At 47.1% G+C, this 20,103-nt stretch overlaps 1 long non-coding RNA gene across 1 annotated transcript; it reads right to left on the reverse strand.

Annotated features, from left to right (window-relative positions):
- Nucleotides 1-254: 254 nt before the first annotated feature.
- On the reverse strand, nt 255-18,691 carry LOC311595555. The gene is made up of 3 exons (XR_014778483.1): nt 18,587-18,691; nt 4,550-4,737; nt 255-440 (listed from the first exon to the last, which is right to left on the reverse strand). It is a non-coding gene; the product is annotated as an uncharacterized lncRNA (long non-coding RNA).
- Nucleotides 18,692-20,103: the final 1,412 nt, after the last annotated feature.

Consider the following 20,103-nt stretch of genomic DNA (forward strand, 5'->3'; position numbering starts at 1 on the left):
CTACAGGCTGCATCTCGGCTTGGGTCTTTGTCTCTGAACTGTTCCCCAGATTTGGCTTTCAGTCATGCAGGAGGAACGGGGCTCTGACACCCCCTGCTCTGGCCTCCTTCTTGTGTCCTCCGCAGCCACCTCCTCTCGGTTGCTTTTAAGTAGACAGACAAAGCCCATGGTTTTGCAGTGGTACATTTAATAATTCATAAATCACCAGAGGTTCAAATGAGTTCAAAGTTTAAAAGTTTAAAAGTTTTGTTGAAGCTGTAAGTTTAAGCTGTCAAAGACTTTGACAAAAATACTTTTCCTGTCCAGAATATTTAAGATTGTTGTGCCACATTAGCTCCAGGGTCTCCGGTGGTCTCCCCTCCCAGAGTGGCTCTCTCGAGAAAAGCATGGCACTGTAGATGGTCAGTGTTCTCTGTTACAGCAATGAATCCACATGGGTCCTGCAAATGTGCATAGAGGAGGCTAAACGTTAAAAGAGAGCAGTGAGTCCTCAGGACATGCTCACTTTAGCTAAAGCCTTGGAGAAGCCACTGTAGGGGAAGCTGCCTTTAAAAGGATGGAGATTGCACAGTGCAATCCTGGCAAATGTACATAACAAGGTCTTGATGGAGGACAGCAAATTGTGTCTGATCTGATGTTTCAAAATCTGGAAACAGAGAGGCCACGTCTTCTGCTGATCTCCAGGAGACCCCCAATTTTTTTTAGGCATAGTGACTGCATTTGCATGTACATCTGAGCATGCTGTCAGCTACTCACACCGAGGTACTTTCTGGAGTTTCTTGGGATCAGAACAGTCATTCTTTGTCAGACTGGTCCTTCTAACATCCTGACCTTGTACCCTGGCTCCATATATGCTGTTGTTTGGATGGCAATTTCTCAGAAACCTACCACGGCTCCCTCTGGGGGTCGGATGCCAACCCATTGACTTGCCATGCAAATGTGACCACGATGGATTGTCACTGCAGCCCCTCCTTGTCACCACCGTAACCTATCCCATTCACCGACTGCTGCTCAGAGCTGAGAGCATCCTCCCCCTGTGCACCAAGCTCTTTTTCACGCACCGTCCTCAGCACCCTCCCCATCCAGCGCCATAGGCCAAGCACGTCAATACCAGGAACAGCTCTGGCATAATCAAAGACCTTCCCTAGCTTCCAGAATTATGCGACAGGATGTTGTAAAATCACCCATGACGTGAATGTTATAATACTCAACTCCCCACCTTGGGCCCACTCTTTATAACTGTTATAAATCACTTCCTGTGTCCTCGGGAACTTCTCCTTCATGCCCCTATTGCATGTGATGAGCCCATGATCGTAGGTGACGCTACTAAGAAAACTCAACAGTTATTTTCCCAAGTGTCTTTAATGCAGTGTCTTCATGACCTCCACAGCTCGCACGGGGCTCCTCCCCATGCTTGGCGCACTCATAGCCTATTCCATTCCTGGCAAATGGCTGCCTCTGGGTCTCTAGCTGCACAAGTAAAGCCCAAGTCTCCACTCCCCGGCTCCTGGATGCCAGGACCACTTTCCTGCGTCTCCATTACTCCTCACACTGTAAACCAGCAAACCCAAGCATTTTTATTGGTTGGAATCAAAATTAAGAAGACCTACATTCTGTGCGTGGCCCGGTCCTTCATCCCTTCCAAGCTCAGTTTTACCCTTTCTTTCTACCAGTGCATCCTTGGTGCTTCCTCCTGAGTGAAGTGCCTGGCTGCCCACAAGAGACATCCCAACCTCTTCTTCGCAGTTTCCTCCTTGACTTTTCTGTCTGACCTCAGAGAAGTCCTTTGGGGTACACTAATAGTCTCCAGTCCCCTGCACTGCCCCCAACCCTCCTGAAGCCCAGCCTCCCAGCATCCTTTGTTTTCACTGTTGCATTAGCCTCCCTCCTGGCTGTCTCTCTCTCTGTGGCCTTCCCTCTTCCATCTCGACAGGACCCGCCTCCTTCCTGGCGCTGTGGTCCACATGAACACATGAGGCCCTTCCCAGTCTGACCCAGTGGGCTTTGTCAGTCACCCTCACTGCCACCCACGTCCCCTCTCTTCCTCAGTCCTTTACTCCAGCCATGCCACACCAGACTTCCTGCTGTTCCCAACACACAGCCTCTCAGACTGCCACACCTAGGCAAACATAGTCAATGCTATATGGCTGCCTTTCTCGTGGCCTCTGCTGGTGAGCTCTGCTTCTCTACAGGCCCAGCTAGCTTCCACCAGGAGCCTAGGGCAGGAATCTCTGATCCTCCTCCCACGACATGCACCCTATGCCTAGACCACCCTGTGCCATACATGAGACCTGCTTTCCTTGCCTGGGAGCCTTCTCTCATGACAGCAATGGCTCTTGGGAGTATAAGATTAAACTCACCGAACTGATGAGCCCGACCCACCAGGTAAGCTAATTAATTAGCAGCCAGTTAGCGCAGAGCTGAATTTCTTGAGTCACTGTTCCTTTCTGGCTGTCAATTCGTCACTCCTCCCCTGTGCTGTGCTTCGTCTGCTGCACGGGATCAGTCTCTGTGTTCGAGTGCTTTGGTCTGCAGCTAGCTGTGTGCTATGTATCGAAGTTGTTGAAGGTTTAGAGTGTGGGGCTGACCTTGCTGGGGGGAAGGAAGGTCACAGAAGGGCCTGCGGAAGTTGTCCCTAGACCCCAGTTCTGTCCCCCACCCCCACTCCTTTTTATTATTCCTGTCCCCCAACTCCTTCCTGTCCACTATAAGATAGTGTCCCCTCAGACCTACTCCTGCTGCCACGATGTTCTGCCCAAGTGTCACATAAGGCCACTAGTAGGCTCCAAAAGAAACTGAGGACAAACAGCTAACTGAGGTTCCTATTAACATATCACAGCAGATGCTGACTGCCAGGCTTCCCCTGTTACAGAGTCCTGGCCCCTCCCAGCACATCTCACCCCTGCCCCTACCCTAGACCTCTCCAGACAAGGAGGCTCACTTCCCTTTCCCCAGCTTTGCTTTTCCTACGTAGCGTAGCCCAGCCATTGGGCCATGTGCCATCTTGGTTCCTCTTGGTTCTTCTCCCCCCTCCTGGTCTCCTCCTTCCCTCTTCTCTCCTCCTCCTCCTCTTCTTCCTCCTCCTCCCCTTCCTCCTCCTCCCCTTCCTCGTCCTCCTTCTTCTTCTTCTTTTCTCTCTCTCTCTGTCTCTCTCTGTCTCTGTCTCTGTCTCTCTCTCTCTCTCCTCCCCTTTCTCTCTCCTCTCGTGGCCTGCTCTATTCTGCTGGCCATGATCAGTGTGAATCCTTCCAGACGCCTCTGGCTGTTCTCTCCTTCACAGCTACAATGAGAACCTTCTCCCTAAGCATACCTAGGGGCGGTCACGCCCTCATTGTCTTTCGGCCACTGAACCCTCTGCAACCGTGAGGCCAGATAAACTGCTCCTCCCTAAGGTTTGCTTCTGCCAGAGTAACTATCACCATCAGTTTTTACTCTTGAAGATAAAAGAGAGTTGAGGCAGGTTTCACCCTCGGTAGCAACATCTACTCTCTCTGCAGTGATAAAAGCCATTGCCCAGTGCCGGGCATCTAGGTATTGTGTATAGGACTCTAATTTCTCCCAGAGTAGCCATAGTCAGTACATGCTCACACCTGGACACCACCGGAGGCTGTAGCTCAGTTGGTAGAGTGGTTACCTAGCATGCACCAAAGCCTTCCCCACCCCCAGACAGGATTTCTCTGTGTAGTCTTGGCTGTCCTGGACTCACTTTGTAGACCAGGCTGGCCTTGAACTCACAGCAATCCGCCAGCCTCTGCCTGCCAAGTGCTGGAATTACAGGCATGTGCCACCACACCCAGCGCACAAAGGCCTTTTTGTTTGTAGCAACACATACTCTCTGCATAGTAGAGCAGTCAAGAGGTAGAAGGAAGGCTGGGCGGTAGTGGCGCAAGCCTTTAATTCCAGCACTAGGGAGGCAGAGGCAGGCGGATCGCTGTGAGTTCAAGGCCAGCCTGGTCTAAAAAGCAAGTCCAGGACAGCCAAGGCTACACAGAGAAACCGTGTCTCGAAAAACAAAAACAAACAAACAAACAAAAAGAGGTGGAAAGAAGATCAAGTGCTGAGGATGAAAGGCAGGGCCTTTCTCAGGCTGAGGAAGATCCCCACCTATGAGCTACCCTCCAAGGAGGGCTTATGAGTGGGAGTACAATGCTTAGACCAGGATGCGTAAACTCTCTTTGGTTGCCGGGTGGAGGGTTTTGCCTTAGAAACAGAAAGCAGGCTGACATAGAAGAATGAAGCTATAAGCAGGCCAGTGGTGGCACACGCCTTTAATCCCAGCACTTGGAAGGCAGAGGCAGGTGGATCTCTGTAAGTTCGAGGCCAGCTTCGTCAACAGAGATAGTTCCAGGACAGCCAAGGATGCACAGAGAAACCCTGTCTCAAAAAACAAAACAAAACAAACAAACAAACAAAAAAAGTAGAAGGAAGGAAGCTCCAGGCCATACTTGCCTACAGTGAGCTTGAGGCCGGTCTGAGCTACATGAGATTCTGTGTTAAAGTAAATAACTGAATATTAGAAGTCAAACAGGAAAGACAGCTATGTGCATACTTGATAAGGAACAGAACTTTTGGTAGAAGTTTGGTAGAACTCCTGGTCTATGCGTTAATGATAAGATCTGTCCGTTGCCTCCATATCACGATAAATCTCAGGCTCCAATGCCAGACATCCAGGCTTTAAACTCTGGCTCCATCAGCGTTTCCCCTGGATCATGTCGCTTGTAGCTACAGTTTTCTCACCTGTGAAACAATGAGATGCCTTTCAACCTGCCGTAAAGACCAAATGAGGTCATCTCTTTGAAGCCCATCTCCCAGATGCCTCAACCACATCTACTCCTACTGTACTAAATATTTCTATATCATGTACCTGACACACAGGAATATGGAAATGTATGTATATGTACGTATTATATGTGGATATAAATACTTTATATGTATACACACATATGCAGAATGGCTGTAACAAAAACTTTCCAACAACTTTGTGGTGTGGGCACTCCAATTCCAATTTACAGATGAAGAAAGTGGGGGACATTGTGTAACTGGCCCCATGTCACACAGCTAGTAAGTGGCAGACTTGGAATGTAACCTCAGGCAGTTTGAACTAGAAGACTGTGCTCTCAAGGTCTCTCAGTGTCTCAATACCCTCGTCTACTCAATCTATGTTAACTGTCACCACCCTCCTCATCCTTGTCATCATTATCCAAGATACTAAGCACGTCTATGCCAATAATAAGACTAGAGTGAGCTAAGTGTTCGGCTTTAAGGTAGTAACCATGTTGTTCAAACAAAACTATTCGTCTGGCAACACAGGGCTGCAAAGGTCAGTCTGGTGTGGTACTAAAAGTAAGAAAACACTCTTAGGGGGTCTTGGAATGCCAGAGTCAAGTCAAGAGACCCCTGGCACACAGTCAGAGTGCATGACCCCGGCACACGGTCAGAGTGCATAGCCCTGGCACACAGTCAGAGTGCATGGCCCTGGGCATGGCCTCAGCACACATTCAGAGTTCATGGCCCTGGCACACGGTCAGAGTGCATGGCCCCGGCATACAGTCAGAGCTCATGGCCTCGGCACACAGTCAGAGTGCATGGCCCCAGCACACAGTCAGAGCTCATGGCCTCGGCACACAGTCAGAGTGCATGGCCCCAGCACACAGTCAGAGTGCATGGCCCCGGCACACAGTCAGAGTGCATGGCCCCGGCACACAGTCAGAGTGCATGGCCTTGACACACAGTCAGAGTGCATGGCCCCAGCACACATTCAGAGTGCACGGCCCCGACACACAGTCAGAGTGCATGGCCCTGACACACAGTCAGAGTGCATGGCCTTGACACACAGTCAGAGTGCATGGCCCTAGCACACAGTCGGAGTACATGGCCCCGGCACAACTTCGCCCATGGGCTCGACGCCTTCCAGCCCTCAGATGGAGAGAGAGGCTGGCGGATCCCAGCCTCCCCACCAGCTCCAGCCAGACTGGGGTTTTGTAATTGTGTCTGCCTCCTATCAGGGGCCCCACAGAAATCAGACATGCAAGAGCCGTCTTGGGCTGTCCTTGCATTCCGCCCCAGTCAGGAAATGAGAACTTCTAACCCAGTGTCACTGCTCTGCTATAAAAATCACAATTACTTGTAAAATACAGGAGAGGAATTCAACATATCTTGTGACATGGGCTTGTTTACCAGAAATGTCACTTAGCTTGTGTTTTCTTTTCCTTCTTGTCATCACCTACAGTTCCCAAGCCACCTTGCTCCCTTTCCCAAGGCCCCTGTGTAAGCTTCCTGTTTGTCTTGGTCGCATAGAGCCCTGGCATACACGCCTGCCTGGTTTGTTTTTGCTCTGAGGATCAGGCCAACGTTGCTCCCTTGAAGCCTAAGTTTTGCATAAGGAAAACGGACATAATAAAGAGCCCAGGTTGACAGAGTGGCTGGTGCAGCAGCCATTGTCTTAGACAGACCTGTCTCCGAGACCAGTCCGCTGGGTGGAAGGCAGGAAGGCAGCAGTCTGCTTTGTTAGTCCTCTGCGGTAGACCCAGGGCCACCAGGAATAAAGATGCATTCATCTCTGTTACATCTGGGACATAGCATTGGGACACTCATATCATTTTATTTAATCTTCAAAAAAAGTCCTTAGAGAAAGGATCACTTATATGCCTGTTTTTTTTTTTTTATAGAAAATGATGTTTTATTTTTTAATCAATTTATTTTTACATACACATTTATATTATTACACATAGATACAATAAACTACCTACAGCAAGAAGAACCATGAAACAATCAGGAATTACATAAATGTTGCATTCTTAGTGTTTTTGTATTTGTATTTGACAAACTTGAAGAAAGACATCTTTCCTATCTTGGTGCAATTAAATTTCTGAAAGTAAATCAGTCGCCATCACATATTGTCATTATCAACATAAAACATCTATCTAGACCTAAAAGCATCTTAGTCCCTAAACAACTAAGCTTCATTGTAAAACTGAACTAACTGGTCTTCAACTCCTTCAGAGACTTGAGAAGGAATAAACTTGATTACCTGAGTAGGGGGGAAGCGGGAGGAAGGGAGGAATGGGAGGATACATGGGATGGGCTAACAACTGAGATGCAATATGTATAAATTAATAAAAATGTATTTATATGCCTGTTTTACAGAAAAAGGAGCTTCAATTCAGATCACAATGTACCAGGTATGTGGCTTGCAGGAGGCTGCAGCTGCGGGAGTGCTATGAATTTAAGGATATCATCTGCACTGCATTCTTTCCAAAGAAGAGGAGCCTCTTTTAAGTGTGTGTGGTTTTTGGAAAAAATTGAGTTTCTTGTGTCCACAAGACTTCTGGCCTTGCTGAGGGCTGTAGCACTCACCTGTAATCCCAGCACTCGGGGAGGCAGGTGGATCTCTAGGAGTTCAAAGCCAGCCTGGTCTATAAAGTGAATTCAGGACAACCACAGCTACTCAAAAGCCAGATGAGGCGGGAAGACTTCTGGCTTCTTGCTGGATGCTGGAAGGAGGCCATCCTTAGGTCCTAGGAGATCCCTAATGGCCAACCACATGGCTTTCTGCAGAAGAAGTTCACTTCAGAGCAGCAGGTGACTCTCTGCCTCTGGTCCGCAGAAATGAGAGTCCATCCTCTGTGATACCCAAGAGATGCTGTGTTCTCCTAAAGAGACATTTGTACATCCACACTTTCCACTGCTCATTTCACAATAGCAAAGAAACAGAACCAGACTAGATGTCCATCCACAGATGAGTGACTAATAAAGATGTGATACATAGATAAATAGATACAGATATAGATTGCAAATATCTACAGATATATCTAGCTTATATATATATGTATGTGTGTGTGTGTGTGTGTGTGTGTGTGTGTGTGTGTGTGTGTGTGTAAAGAAAAGCAAAATTTGCAGGTAAACAGAACTGGAGACCATTATATTTTAAGTGAAATAACCCAGACTCAGGAAGAAAATATCTATTTTTCTCTCTCACGCAGACTTTATATCCAAGTGGGATGAAACATGGGCAAAGGAAACCGGAAAGGGACCAGTGGAGTAGAAATAGAGGCTCTAAGGGAGGGTGGAGAAGATAATAAAATTAAGTGGAAGCAGGGAACACTGAGGACTAAGGAGCACATTGGAGATGGGTGAGCAGAAAGGTGAAGAGAAAGCAAGATTGAGGAAAATTAAACAAAATGAAATATGTATGAAATTCCTACATGAAAGCCTACCATTTGGAAGCTAATTTTTAAAGTAATTAAATTTATTACTTTAACTTTTTATTGATTCTTTGTGAATTTCACATCATGTGCTGCAGTCTCTTTCATTTCTCATCCCTTCATATCCACTCTTCACTCTTACACCTCCCCCCCGAAACACACACACACACACACACACACACACACACACACACACACACACACACACAACATAAGGCATAGAAAACCATTTCATTGTGGAAGCTGTACTGCGTCACTGTGTGTCCCACACTGCATCCCTCTGTCCACACATCTTCATTCGCAAATGTTCATTGCAATGAGTCTGGTTTGAGGTCTCTGGCTTCCGTGACATCATCAATACTGCATGCTCACTGAGACTCCTCTCAGCTGTTTGTGGAGACCCTGCAGCTTTGGAACAGCAGGACTGGCCCTTCCCACAGATCCCAACCATTCACAGGTGATGTAGACTGTGGGGTGGGCCAACTCAAAGCCCTGGATCTGGCCCTCTGTGGTAGCTGAGCTGGCCAGCGTGTCTCTAGGCTGAGCTCTGCAGCCCTGTTCTGGCTAGGCCACCCCATGCTGCCTTCAGCCAGCCGGAGGCAGGGCCAGCTCTCCTGCTCTCCTGCTCTCCTGCTCTCCTGCTCTCCTATTCTGCTCTCCTGCTCTTGGGGAAGGCTCTCTTGTGCCTTTGACATCAAGGTCAGCTGTAGTGTGCTGCCCTAACAAGATGCAGGGCCCACTCGATGCTCTCCTGAGTGCTGCAGCCAGTGCGGGTCAGGACCAGCTCACCCACTCTCCTGACTGCCACAGGTGATGAGGACAGAGGCTGTGATGGCATCATCCCCACCTACCCACATAGATGAGTGGTGGGGCCAGTTCTGTCATGCTCTCATCCTCAGGGCTGGCTCACCTGTGTCCTCACTAAAATTTAAAATTTTTAAAAGCAAATTTCATCACAGATAACATGGGCCTGTTTCTACCATTGTGTACTACTCAGATCCAAACCATGGTTTTTCCAAGATGCGAGACCAGCTGATGGGAGATCAGTATCTTCAGAGGTCTGAAGATATGGGGAAGTGCATTAACAAAACTATCCAAAATGCAGTCCTCTGTCAGTAGCTACATTCACTTAGCAAATGCTTCTGTAGTTCCTCAATGTGCAATATAAACATTATTTTGGCCACTTAGCAGAGAGATGTCTCAGCTCTTGAAAGAGTTTGCTGTTTTACAGAGGGCCTTGGTTCAGCTCCCAGCACCCGTGTGGTGGCTCTCGACTGTCTGCTGCTCTAGTTCTGGGTGGTCTGATGCACTCTTCTGGCTTCTGGTGCACATGTGCATGAAGGCAAATACTAATACACACAAAAGAAAAAAAGATCCTTAAGCAACGTTTTAGGAACTATAGAAACATTTCCAGAAATAAAAGAGGCTTTAATTCATCAAAATAAGAGTTAGAAACAAAGGCTGGAGAGATAACTCAGAGGTTAAGAGCACTGAGTATTCTTCCAAAGGTCCTGAGTTCAATTCCCAGCAACCACATGGTGGCTCACAACCATCTACAATGAGATCTGGTGCCCTCTTCTGACCTGCAGGTGTACACGCAGGCAGAGCACATAGAATAAATAGTAAATAAATTAATTAATTAAAAAAAAGAGTTAGAAAGAAAACTTTATTCATTTTTCTACTCCATGGTTTGTTTGTTTGCTTGTTTGTTTGGGTGGGGTGGGTGGGGGTATTTTTATTGTTTTTGTTCTTAGAGGGCCCTCAAAATGTAAGTCCTTAGGGGGGATGACAAAAAGCTATTGTTCTGAAGGGGCTCAGAGTGGCCAAGAAAATAGACAAACACACAACTCACTATACACTGACTTATATTTACACACACACACATACATGTGTGTGCATGCCTGTGCCATAGAGGACAAAATTCACAGTGACTTTTCAACTCAGTAGGCTAGAAGAGAAAGAAGCTGGCGCACTCTCACCATGACTTTCTTGGCAGGCAGGGGTGGGGGTGATGAGAGCAAAGAGCTTGCAGACTATTTTCGGTGGGGTGGGGCTTGTTTTGAGAGCTGTCACGCCTCACTTGTAAGTGCTGTTAGTGAGATCCAGGGAAGGGAAGCCTTTGCATGGGACCTGGTGCTGCCTGCCCTGACATCAGCCCCAGTGATCTCACTTTGCAGTGATGTGTTCATGGCAGTATGCTCCAAGTTGGAGGAATTTCACCGCGCGGTAACAATTCTCCGTTTACCCAGAGGTCAGCGCCTGAACATCGAAAACACTTCGGATTTAGACAAGCTGAGGGCTGACGAGACCAAAAGAGTTCTGTCAGCAGGAGCTAACCTATATGTGGGAACGCTGGATGTTTCGCTGAGGTCTTGGCAGGGCAAGCTCAGGAATCCTTCAAACCTAAGAGGTGTCGATCACATCAGCTGAAGGCGAGCACAAAATAAGGAACCGCTTAGCACAGATGTGATATTTGCAGTGTTTTCCAAACATTCTTCAGGGACAAGCAAGGCTGTTGCTTGTCGCTTAAGCTTCCCGGGGTGGGGGAGGGGAGAGCCCCAGGGATTTCTGCGCTAGTTATGGAGGAGGGGCCCAAGGCTCAGCTTTGGGACCAGTCCCTCCCACAGCCACCAGCATGAGCTCCCACTCTCAAGCTTGTCACCTTGGAGGGGATTGTCCTCAGGAGCACACCTATAGGGGTGCCTCATGAAGGTTCCTGGGTGCCACCTGGCTCGCTGACCTGAAATCCCATGTTAGCAAACTTGGAAGCCCTGCACCAAAGCAAACTGCTCTTCAGAAGAAAAATTACTTTTATCAGCCATTTATATGTCAGTGCAAATGCATTTGTCACAGCCTTGACCACAGAGCACCCCAAAAACATCTGAGGACAAAGAGAAAGTTATGGAAAGCCACAGAAGGAAAGAGAAGAAAAAACAGAATGCATCACGGACAAAGAAGCTCAGCCTCTTTGGAGGAGAGAGAGGCATAAGTCCAAGAAGATAAAGGACCAATGCAGATGTCTCCCCATCAACAGGACTTTACCCAGTGAGCACTGGCCCCGCCCACCCCAGACAACCTTACTAGCAACAGCAGTGCCTTGAGCGGTGTTTACCTTTGCTGGCCAAGCATAAGGGGTGAGGGAGGCATCAACCGTGGCTTCTGCGTAGTTTTGTTTCACTTTCTCATATCGCTTAGAACCCTCATGCTTTCTGTTCCCAAGGTGAGCAGTGTTTGCCTAAGGAAACTCAGGCTGCAAGGAAGGAGGCCCTGACCCAGGCCTCATGGTCACCTACTGTGGCAGGCCTATCAGCAAGGTAACCTCAAACCTGCCAAGCTTGCCACGACTGTTTGTTTATAGGACACAGGGATGTCACAACCCCCGACCAGTGTTTCCAACTCCCCAACTGTGAACGCACAGGAGGGCAGGGAACACCAGAAGGGGGCTTGTGAGAATCAATTCACTGCTTTTGCCAAAGTCTTTCTGGCTTCCTAGAATTGGTAATTATTCCTGAGAATCGTAGGCCTGTTCTGTAGGCCAGACTGATCAACCCAGCACAGGCTACTACTCATATTGGGCCCACATGTAGGGGGTGGCTCGTGCACAGACAAAGCTTGAGACGCTGGCCAGCAACAGAGCCCGACACATACACATAGTCAACAGTTTCACCTAAGCAGTAGATGTGTTGTATATAGTCCTATTTAAAAAATAAAATACACAGCTGGGCGTGGTGGCGCACTCCTGTAATCCCAGCACTCAGGGAGGCAGAGGCAGATGGATCTCTGTGAGTTTGAGGCCAGCCTGGTCTACAAAGCCAGTCTAGGACAGCTACACAGAGAAATCCTGTCTTAAACAACTAATTAATTAATTATGTTCAAGGAACATGAATAAAAGTTTTAAAAAATCTTTTCATTATGTTTATATATTGGGGTACCCCATGCACGGTCATAGGTCACAGGACAGTTTGTGGGAGTCAATTCTTTCCTTCCACCATGTTGATCCTGGGAATGGAACTTATGTCATCGGGCTTGGTGCCAATCATCTTTACCTACTGAGCCATCTTGTCAGCCCAGGAGCAGTAGATTTTCAAACGATGTTCTCCAAGCAATTATGCTTGCTAAACTCTAAAGAAAAGCCTAAAGAAGGAAGCTGCTACCCTCTTAGCCTTATCTAACATCCAACTCTTAATCGTAAATATTTTATTCCTTCGGACCAGGAGCAAAACAATCAATGCCTTCCGCAGCAGCTCACGGTGAAAGACTCCCCTTGTAAACTGGTTGCTGTTTGGGCAGTTCCATGTTGTATAGCATCTTGTCTTTGTTTTTGAAACAGAGTCTCACCATTATCTCACAATGTAGCTAAGGCTGGCTTGGAACTTGTAGCAATCCTCCTGTCTCAATCTCCTGAATTCATTTGCCAGTAAGCGCAGCTATGAGTGACTGTTTAATGACCTCTGACACTCACGGCAAGAACACTTCACGGAGCTTCGGTTTACTATCTAACCAAATGATACCTCCAGGTGGAAGTCAGATGCTGCTTGGCTTTAGGTATCAGGGAGCCCGTTATCCACAGCGCTCAGCTTGGATGCTTTAAAAACAAAACAGGGGCTGAACAACGCCATGGTGCATGGCTTTAACCTAGCACGAGGAAAGCAGAAGCAGACGGGTCTCCATGAGTTGTAGGCCAGCCAGCCTACGTAGTAAGAAGACCCTGTGTTAAATAAATGAAATTGATAATAAATAAACGCTTCCCCAGAGAATTTAATTATGCACTTCTTCTTAGAGAGGATGGATTCTGGAAGTCTTTTGGAGACACATTTGCTGCGTTGAAGGTTCTGTACCTCCCACACTGGAGCCCTCGAGTTTGAAAAACTACATCATTTCTGGTTTGATGTATCTCCAAAACTGAGAACACAATGTAAGGGGTGGGTACCATATTTCACTCCACAGTGGAGTCACAGGTTTTCCTTAGACGTGGTTTTAGCATAAAGTAAATTGTATTTCCAGGATCGCCGCCAAGCATAACAATACGAATAATGATGACCAAAAACAGTGACATGCTAGTGAACCAGAAGTGATGATGTTTCAGAAGGAAATGTTCTAAATAGGCTTTGGTTCCACTTGAAGATTAATTAATTAAACCAAGTTGGCCAAACCCCAGCACACAGAGCTGCAGTAGAAAGGAAGCCAGTAGGATCCAACAGAGGTGTAAACAATTCCTAATGTGTACTGATGCAAATCAGGAGAGTCAAGTTTCAACCACTAAGGATTTTGAAAATGGAGTTTGAAAGAATCTACATCCTCCTCCCCCTCCCCTCTTCCTCCTCCTCCCCCTTTCCTCACTACTTATTTATGACACTGGCACAATAGTAACTGTTTTCCAGAGTCTCCATATTACTCCATCTCTGGATTATAAGACTCTATCTAGCAAATCATCCTATCAGCCTCAAATCACTCATCAGACATTAATATGAAAGTCCCTCCCTGCTCTTCTTCAGGGGAGCGCAGCAGGTTAGAGGTGCTGGGGACAGCAGGGAACAGGCCCTTCAGACAAGAGCATTTCTGGCTGGTGCATAACTTTCCTCATGTAATTCTCACAACAATGCTAGGAAATGGCTCTGTAAAGCAAAGTGAGTTATTAGAGTCCAAGCACACTATAAGTTCGGGAAGCACGAAGGAGAATAGAAAGCTCTGGAAGTAGGACTGCGTTCTGTGGATCCTATTTTACACGGCTCAAGAAATTCAAATGACCAAAGTTAGATTTAGACCTTGCCTTAGACCACCAAGTTGGGACATACTCTATTTTTTCTCTATTATAACAAAATCCTGGTGGCGAGCTAACCATATTAAAAAAAAAAAAAGGAGGTTATTTGCCTTACTATTTTGAAGGCTGAAGGTGAAAAAGGCATTGTGCCACTCTGATGAGGGTCCAGGTGTGGATTATGATAATACATGGCTCAGTGAAACAGGAACCAGAGAGGCAGGGTCCCCAGTCCCTTCCTGTGGCATGCTTTAGCTAACCTAAGATTGTCCCACCAGAGAGGCAGGGTCCCCAGTCCCTTCCTGTGGCATGCTTTAGCTAACCTAAGATTGTCCCACCAGAGAGGCAGGGTCCCCGTCCCTTCCTGTGGCATGCCTTAGCTAACCTAAGATTGTCCCACCAGAGAGGCAGGGTCCCCAGTCCCTTCCTGTGGCATGCCTTAGCTAACCTAAGATTGTCCTACCAGGCCCCAGACATGGATGCTGAGGACCAACCCTCTAATGTATGAATCCTTGGGAGACAGATCACATCCAAACCATGGCAGGTGCCGTCTTACGCCAGGGGCAACTCTCTGAGGCAAAACCATGAGGATCTCAGCCTCAGCCTAGACATGAGACTCCTTCTTATTTGTGTAAGGTTTTTTTTTTAAACAAGGGAGAAATGTGGTAAGAAATACCATAATAAATACATTTAACTCATTGTTTTGTGCCTCTTCAAGGGTAGAGCTGGGTGGCCACTGCAGTGTGGACAGCACTTGCCTCTGAATCCTTCGGAGTGTGTTAGTGCAGTGGTATCATATCTTCAGTAGATTTCTAACATCTGAAAGTATCATTTAAAACCTGAAGGAGCACTTATAGCCTCTGATAAAGCAGTGTACCAAAGGAATCTGATGCTGCGCAGACTTTCTTTGGTTGATGTTTTCTCCTCTTTTGCACTTACATTTTATTTTATCCTTAAGGAAATATATGAGTGAAATGGTAAACGTGTTTAGGAAAAATCTTTTGTTCAATAGTGTAGAGACATAGCTGAAGAACGAGAAAGAAGAGCATGGCTCCCTGCAGGCAGGGACTGTCCCTCCAGCACATGAGGACGGGTGCTGCTAGGGGTTTCTTCACTTCTTTCCTTCTTTCTTTGAGACAAGGTCTCTCTGTGTCTCCCACAGTGACCTCGATCTAGTGATTCTCCTGCCTCAGCCTCCAAAGTGCTGAGACTATAGAAGTAGCCTATATTCCTGCCTTCTGTGACCTAAGTTTTGTTTGTCCTCTCTGGGTTTTATGCTGGAGCTCAGTCCTAAAGACGATGGACGGAGAAGGGAAGCTCGGATCTGACTGAGCTACGATGAGGTGGGTGGGGCCTTCAGGATTAGCTAGCTTTACACATGTGTTCCCTGTCCCCATCATGGGGTGCTCTGGCCATTACCATATACAGACCACAGACTCTCCCTTGGCCTTACACAGCCAGGACCATTGGGTCCAATTAAAACCCCTTTCTCTATAACTCCTCCAGCCTGTGGTATTGTGTTGTTAACAGCAGAAAACAACTCACATTGAGGGAAAGGGACACAGAGGTTTATGTATCCTATGAAAAGGAGAAGCAAAGGAGAGTGGGAAGAAACTAGGTACAGAGCTGAAACATCAGAGCGATAGCAGGCTGGTACCCAGAAGCCATGTCTGAAAGTAAATTCTCCAATTTGGCCCAGGGCTGACTGAGTCCTCTTTCCTATTGGAAGCCCCAACCTATCCTGCCCTTGGCACTAATTAGGAAAACAGCCTGCCTCCATGCTGTGTGTTGTACACCATTGTCAGATTCACTTCCAAACAGGGCCTGAGAAGTAAAGGCAAACAGACTATGAGGGCAGTCTCTATGGAGGACAGTAAGGAGGGGCCTGAGCAGTGGGCAAGACAGCTGTGAGGGCAGATGCAGAACAGCTTAGCAGCTGCAGGCTAGAAACAAGGGCACTTTCAGTCTCCTAGTCAACGTTAAGGGAGAGGGGGAGGTGCAGAACAGAGGTGTGGCCAGGGCTCCCGGGGTGACCTTTAAGGAGTGTCTGTCCTTTTGCCCTCAGGCTTTCAGACTTGCAGCGAGAGGCCACAGTGTGGGAGTGGACGTGTGTAATGAGTTGCCTTCCTGCCGACAGATCTGCTCCCAGGCCCATGTGTGCAGAAAACTGACTGCATGCCCCAGAACTGAGGCTGTGCCGCTGGAAGATCCTGCCCGGCCTCCAAATCTGTTTCTAATGAGTCACCATTTGTAAATGGAACTTCCATCCCAGGCTCTTCATTAGTAAAAGGTTATCAAGAAGAAAAATGGGGCACCCATCTGGAGATAAAAATCCCTGATGCCTAACAGATTGTCAGCAAGGCTTCCAGCCCGCTGGGTCTGAAGACAAGGCATCGCACACTCACATGTACTCAGATGTGAATCTCTCTCTCTCTCTCCCCTCTCTCTCTCTCTCTCTCTCTCTCTCTCTCTCTCTCTCTCTCTCTCTCTCTCTCTCTCTCTCTCTCTCTCTCTCTCTCTCTCTCTCTCTCTCTCTCTCTCTGTGTGTCCCCTAGAGCTAATTTTAGCTAGGCACTCAACATAAACCACACAAACTACATGGAAAGCATAGCTCCTCCTTATAAAAGGCAAGCACGCAACCTGGCAACCTGGCAACCTGGCGCGTGGGCCGCTTGGTAGACTGTGTGCCTCTCACCAGGAGCCACAGCTCCAATCCTCAGAGCCACAAGAAGTAAAGCACACAGTACAGCAAATACTTATTCTGCATGAATTTGCATGACACTGTGTCAAGCCAACCTTCTTCAGTAGAGCTCTTCCTGGTCCCTTCATTTATTCCTTCATTTTTCACACTCACTCTTCTGCAGCATCCATCCTCCTGTGCCACACGAACCTGCCTTGTCACACTCACCAGTAACTGTGTCAAGTCCAACGATGACTTCTACATCCCTATTCTTCTGGGTTCTTGTAGCACGGATGTGACCGAACTCTAACTTGACACACTTTGTCACCTTCACCTTGTCTGATTCTCCCTCTGTCCTGGGAGCCACTCTTTCTCAATCTTCTTCCTCCCCATGCTCCTTGTCAAAGTACGAGACCCTAGGTGGCCCCAGCTCCTTTCTCTTATCTGTCTATTGTCTCCCCTAAGCCACCCCACTTAACCTAAGTCACTTGTAACTCTGGTCACTGTTCCTCTCCCCAATTCTGGCATCAAGTGTCTACTATTTGCTCTAAATCCATACTGTGGAGTCTCCTAGGCACATCACACTTAAGGCACCTACAACAATGTTAGGCCTGCACTCCTGTGCCTTCTTGTCTTCTGTCTCTTAGTGATACCAGTACCAAACTGGTGTCAAACCCAAAGCATCTATCCCGTCTTGGCGACACTGTCACCTTCTTTCTGACTGTGAGTTTGAATGAAAATACTCCCCGTAGGCTCAGATGTTTGAACACTTGCTCTGTGGACAGTGGTACAGTATGGAGGTTTAGAACATGTGGTCTTGTGGAGGAAGTATGTCAGTGAAGAGGGGCAGATTTTTGAGGTTTCAAGGCCACACGCCATTTCCCAGATCACTGTCTCCACATCATGCTTGTGTAGTTGAAGGTGTGAGCGCCCAGCTTTCAGCTTCCCAGCTCTAGCTACCATGTCTGCTGCCAGTCGCTGCCCTGCCCCCTCGCCCTCTCCTCCAAAAATTGCCTCAATTGTGGTGTTTCATCAAAGCAGTTAAAAAAAAAATAGCTAAGACACTAGTTTTTCCCCGGCTTCCTACCTTGAAATAAAATCCAAATCTTGCCCACAGTTTGTACTTCACCGCCATCTCCCCCTTCCTGACCGCACCCTCTCACTTCCTCTCTCAATCCCTCCGCTCCCAGACAATGCCCACACCCTGCTCCTACGCCACCCCGCTCCTCAGCACACCAGACACGCGTGCTTCCAGTTCCTGCCTCTATACTCACTATTTCCTCTTCCTGGAGTGCCCTGACCCCCGACTTTAGGGTTATTCACTTCCTCATCTTCTTCTTTGGCCACCACCCCATCAAAGAGGCCCCCTTGGCGGCCTTATCTAAGTCTAGCCGTCCATGTCCCTCTTTACTCCCTCACGGTTTTCTTTACTTCAAAGCTCTATGGCCACTTGATTGATATGTTGTTTATTTACCATCCATCTCCCCTTTAGAGTGGAGTCTTAGAAGCGAGGCCTTGAACTGTTTATGACTGTTCTATCTCCAGTAACCAGCAGGGCGCCTGGTGCATAACAGGTATTAAATCAGTTTTTGTGTAATTAATGAATACATCTTTATTCTTCTTTCCTGTACTACTGGTGCTCAATTCATCTGAAAATTCTTTTCACCTAGACCCAAACCTACCCAGCTTCAATCTATTTTAAACCAACATTCAATTACACTGTTTGGATACTGGCATGGTATTCATTAATATTAGTGCGTAAACATTGGTGGATATTCATCAACTATTTATTAAACTGACTTAAACTTGGTAGCTTTTTTTAAAAAAGGAATTTCTCTGTTTCTAGTAAAACTATTCTAAGTCTTAGGAAGAATTAAGGACACCAAGGTTTATCTTAGCCAGACTAACTGGTAAGAAAGTGAACGAGAAATGTAAAACACAAACCACAGAAGAATGGATTTCACTCTCTGGCACAGGGATCGGCATCCCAGTCGCTCAGTGATGGTGGCTTCCACTTGCTTTACAGCTGTGCATATAACAGCCCCAGCCTTCAGACTGTCCGCTGAGACTTCTTACGTAAGGGAAATGAGAAGTCAATGGAGTGGCTCCATGGAGATTTTGATGGCCAGTCCCCAAAGTGGAAGATATCTCCGTTTCCCACCTCCTATTGGCCAGAATTAGTCACATGGCTCCAACTAAAGCACAAAGGGGGGGTGGAGCTAGAGAGGTAGGGGTGGGGCTACCTCGAGGGAGAAAGGAATGGAGACCATCTTCTGAGTCTTTGCTACACCATTTTGTGATCCACAGCTAGCACCAGGTGTTTGCCATCTGAGCAAGTCGGACCACCTCCTTCCAGGTATTTGAAGCTTCCGGAAGCAGCTGTACCAACCTGAGCGGCCAGGGAAAACCCTGCCTGAGCATGTGAGCATGGAGCACTGATAGAATCATCTTCGCATCCTCAGGGGCCATCATGCCTTCCAGCATTCATAGGTGTATAGTTCTACTCATTATATGAACTGGCCTTGTTACCTTTAGCAATTAGCTGGCATTTCTGAATTCCAGTGCCTACTCTCCTACAATGGATGGACCTTGAAAGTGGCAATTTTAAGTTCTTGTTGGTGACCCTATGTTAAAAAACCAAAGCTCTTCTCAGACTTACTTCTTTGGTGTTTGACAGTAGATGGTCTTGTCCAATAGCATAGGAATCCGCCCACATGAATTAACTATGCAGAATCCAGGCAAGGTTGGAACAGATTCAAATATACCTACTTTGGTCTTAAAAGAGTGAGTCTGAATATTTTCAGATGTACTTAGAATTAAATTTGCCAAGGGTTTTTGTCTCTTAACTTCTCCTAGTTTAAATCATATTCGCCTTGTATTGACCATGATCGATATTGCACCAAGTCACTGGTGGACATTACAAAGTCACAAGATGAGAAACAAAGGTTTTAAGACTGATATGGAATCTTGTGAGTAAAATGTAAAGATCTGGCCTGTAAGATGGCTCAGTGGGTAAAAGTGCTTGCAACCAGTTCAGATGACCTGGGTTTAATTCCTAGACCCAACAGAATGGAAAGCGAGAATGACTCTGAAATTGTCCTCTGACCTAGACACACACACACACACACACACACACACACACACACAGACACACAAACACTACACACACACACATACACACACAGAGACACACAAACACTACACACACACATACATACACACACACACACACAGAGACACACAAACACTACACACAGAGACACACAAACACTATACACACACACAGACACACAAACACTACACACACACAGAGATACTACACACACACATACACACATACAGACACTATACACACACACATACACACACAGAGACACACAAACACTACACACAGAGACACACAAAGACTATACACACACACACAGACACACAAACACTACACACACACAGAGATACTACAT

This window comes from Acomys minous (genome assembly GCF_964271855.1).
Source record: "Acomys minous genome assembly, chromosome: 4".
NCBI classification, from domain to species: domain Eukaryota; kingdom Metazoa; phylum Chordata; class Mammalia; order Rodentia; family Muridae; genus Acomys; species Acomys minous.